We start from the raw sequence: 4310 nt of genomic DNA on the forward strand, positions 1-4310 counted from the left end.
AGGGTCCTGGGATCGAGCCCCGCATTGGGCTCCCTGCTCAGCGGGAAGCCTGCTTCTCCCTCTCCCACTCCCCCTGCTTGTGTTCCCTCTCTTACTATCTCTCTCTGTCGAATAAATAAATAAAATCTTTAAAAAAAACCAACAATAATAATAATTACTATCTTAGGGAGAAATAAAATACTGGAAGACAACAACAAATGGATAGAGAGGAATTGGAGTTAAGGCATTCTAAAGACTTTGTGATGTTCAAAAGGAGAGTAGAGATAACAATTCACTTATGTTTTTGTTGAGTAGGAATGTTAAAATTTTAAAGTAAACCACTAAAAGTATAGAAATGAAATTTTTAACTTTCAGATCAGTTAAGGGAATAAAGGAGAACAGCAAATACTTGTGCAATCCACTAGGAAGTTTAAAAAAATAAAAGAAGAAAAGAACCAGAGAAAATCAGAATAAATAGAAATCACACACATACATATAAAGATTGTAGAAATTTGTACATATATATCAGGAAGCATAAAAACTGTAATTGAACCTACCTATAGAAGCACAGAGATAATCAGAATGGAAAAAAAAAAATCTAGCCATATTTCTTACAAGCCTGTCAGACTGTTGTTTTTTTTTTAAGATTTTATTTGTTTGACAGAGAGCATGAGAGGGAACACAAGCGGGGGAGTGGGTGAGGGAGAAGCAGGCTTCTTGCTGAGCAGGGAGCCCGATGCGGGGCTCGATCCCAGGACCCTGGGATCATTACCCGAGCCGAAGGCAGATGCTTAACGACCGAGCCACCCAGGTGCCCCAAGCCTGTCAGACTTTTAAAAATTTGAAAGTAAAAGAATGAAAAAAGATACATTATACAAATACCTACCAAAAGAAAACTGAAAAAGCCAGATTAAAATATGCCCCTCAAATAAATCAAAAGTGCTGTAAGATATAAAAGAAAGTAAGCATCCAATAATTAAAGGAACAAATAACCATGAGAATAAAACAAAATTTTTATGCACCCAGTGGTAATATAGCCTCACAAATATGTATTAAAAATTAACAGAATAATGTGGATAAATTGACAAATCCACAATCATCATACGTGATCATAGCACATCTCTCCATTGAAAGATTAAGCAAATTAAAAATTAAAAAGAATGTGAAAGATTTGAACACAAATAACAAGCTTGATCAAGTGTGTGTGTGTGTGTGTGTGTGTGTGTGTCCCTATACCCAACAATTATAAAACAAGCACTCTATTCAGGCACACAATTTACCAAAAGTGGTAATGAACTAGGCCACAAAGCAGGTCTCAACATACAAAATCCCATATTTACTAGGTGCTTACCCTGTGCCAGGTGCTGGCTAAATGCTTTAGTGCTTCACATATATTCATTTGTTTAATCCTCAGAAACAACCCTACTTGAGTAGGTACTATTTTTATTTCTGTTTTTAAGATGAGGAAACTCAGGCTAAAAAAATTTTAGAAAATTGCCCCAGCTCATCAAATGATAAGTTGGAAGACTGGAGTACAAAATAATGCAGTATGTAGACTTGTACTTTTCTTCCCTTAGGGAGAAAATTTTATAAGATACACACAAGCACATATTCTCAACACCCCAAATTAGTCAGTTTGGCCATTTGGTCATATTTCTTTTATTATTTTCCTTTTTTCTAAAAGACACAGTATACTTAAACAGTTAGTCTCCTTTAACAACAACTCAGTTTGGGATGCCTCGGTGGCTCAGTCAATTAAGTGCTGACTCAGGCCTTGATCGCAGGGTCTTAACCATCTGAGCCACCCAGGCGCCCCTTGATCGCAGGGTCTTGATATCAGGGTCATGAGTTCAAGCTCTATGTTGGCTCCACGCTGAGTGTGGAGTCTACTTAAAAACTAATAATAATAAAATAAATAAAATAACAACAACAACTCAGTGTGATTCCCTGCCTCTTTTCCAGGATAGACAGGTTTCCTTCCAGTTTATATTTTACACACCCATAATGACCAATACTTGTGACTATTAAAAATGTTTTATTTTGGTGAGGATGCATATGCAATGTGCACGTATACATGGGAATCAATTTTAATAGTCATTTGGAGAAGGAAGGAAAGGGCATTTTGTTTTTCTGGGTGTGGGTGTTGGGGGTTTATTTTATTTTATTTTATTTATTTATTTGAGAGAGAGAGAGAGAGAGCATGAGTGGGGGCAGGGACAAAAGGAGAAGGAGAGGGAGAAGCAGACTCCCCACCCAGCAGGGAGCCTGACACAGGACTCAATCCCAGGACCCCAGGATCATGACCTGAACCAAAGGCAGATGCCCAACCAACTGAGCCACCCAGGCACCCAAGAAAGGGCATTTTGATGAGGAAAAAATGGCTAATGGCATAAACCAAAAACAGTGAAACATTTAGTGAGGCCAGAACATGAGCCATAAGAGAACAAGTGACTGAAGATGTAAACTGTGACCAGATTTGAAGCATTTTTTTTATGACACAGGAATGAATTTGGATTTTATCCTATAGGAAATAAATCAGAATAGTTGTCTTTTTCTTTCCAAGGAGGAAAGTGGTATGTTTAGATATTTTAAAGTAAAATAGAAACATTACAATGTTTCCCTCCAAATAATTTTCCTGCATGACCACAATACAATTATTATTACCAGTAAAATTAACAGTAATTCCCTTACTATCTACAGAATGCTATTTTTTAAGTAAGCTCTGTGCTCAATGTGGGGCTCAAACTCATGACCCCAAGATCAAAAGTCACATGCCCTACTTTCTGAGCCAGCCAGGTGCCCCCAGTATCCTACTGAGAGCATAATTTTCCCGAGTGTCACCAACATGTTTTTTACAACAGACTTATTCAAACCAAGATCTAATCAGAGACCACACATCATTACATTGCATTTTTGGGTCTTTTTAGTTTCTTATTTTAATAAAGCCCCTTTCATCACTTTCCTCATGTCATTAAAATGCTGCAGACATTTATGCAATACCCCACTTCTAGACTTGTCCGATTCTTCCTTTTGATATTTTTTTAAATTTTCCTTCTGCCCTTTGTGTTTCCTAAAAACCAGAATTTAGGTCTAAAACTTGTTTAGGTTCAGGTTAAACATTCTTAAGAATATTTCACAGGTGATGCTGTGTGCTTCACATTGCAACACATAGAGGAAGCACATAATGTCTGGGTGTTGACTAAAAATGGACACTGAGATTAATCCCTGAGTTAAAGTGGTGACATCCAGTTTTCACTATTGCAATGCTATGGTTTACCTTTTTCTCCCAACAAATAATGGACAGGGTGACATCTTGGCACGTATACATTGTCATCTTGTCTCCTATCAACACTTGACCTAATGATTTCAACATCCATGGATGATTCTAGTTTCAATCAGTAATTTCAGCTGTCATTCTTTTGTAAAGAAGAGTCTTTTCTCAGTATCTAGGATTATGTTGTTGCTCTGATATGCAATTCCTACTGAAAATGGAGGATAAATACTTCATTATAGGACATATACTCTTAACAACCATGATTTTTTTGCCTTATCAAAGAATCAAGATCAAGCTTTCTGATCATAATACAACTAAATGATAAATTATTAATAAGATATAACTAAAATAATATATGTGATGTATATTAGGGAATTTAAAATAGTTTCTAAATAAATTATGGGTCAGAAGTGAATTAAATATGAAAATGAACAGACATAACAGTGATCATTTATTTTTTTTTAAAGATTTTATTTATTTATTCATGACAGAGAGAGAGAGAGAGAGAGAGGCAGAGGGAGAAGCAGGCTCCCAAGGAGCAGGGAGCCTGATGCGGGACTCGATCCCGGGACCCTGGGATCATGACCTGAGCCAAAGGCAGACGCTTAACCATCTGAGCCACCCAGGTGCCCAACAGTGATCATTTAAAATCTACTTATCAAACATGAGGGATGCTGCTAAAGTAGCAAAATGCCAGATAAACAATTAGTAAGATACAGCAAGGAGAAAAAGATAAGGAGCAAACACCTGTAAGCAACTTTAAGGCAAGAAATAAAAAAAAATGCCGTCAAAATATAGAATTTTTGAGGAAAAAAATAATTTGCCAAGAACAAATAGAAAACCTGAATGCAACCATTGAGCAAATTGAAGCAGAGGTTTAAAATGTTCCTCCAAAAAATACTCTCCTCTGAGGTCTGAAAGATTTACAAGAGAGTGTTACCAAACAATCTGAGAACAAATAATCCCTGTCTTATACAAACTGTTCCAGAGAATAGAAAACGAGGAAATAACTCACAACTATTTTATGAGGATAATAAACCTGATCCTAAAACCAAAA

Source organism: Mirounga leonina, unplaced genomic scaffold (assembly GCF_011800145.1).
Source record: "Mirounga leonina isolate KUSES-001 unplaced genomic scaffold, KU_Mleo_1.0 Mir_108, whole genome shotgun sequence".
In the NCBI taxonomy this organism is placed as follows: Eukaryota; Metazoa; Chordata; class Mammalia; order Carnivora; family Phocidae; genus Mirounga; species Mirounga leonina.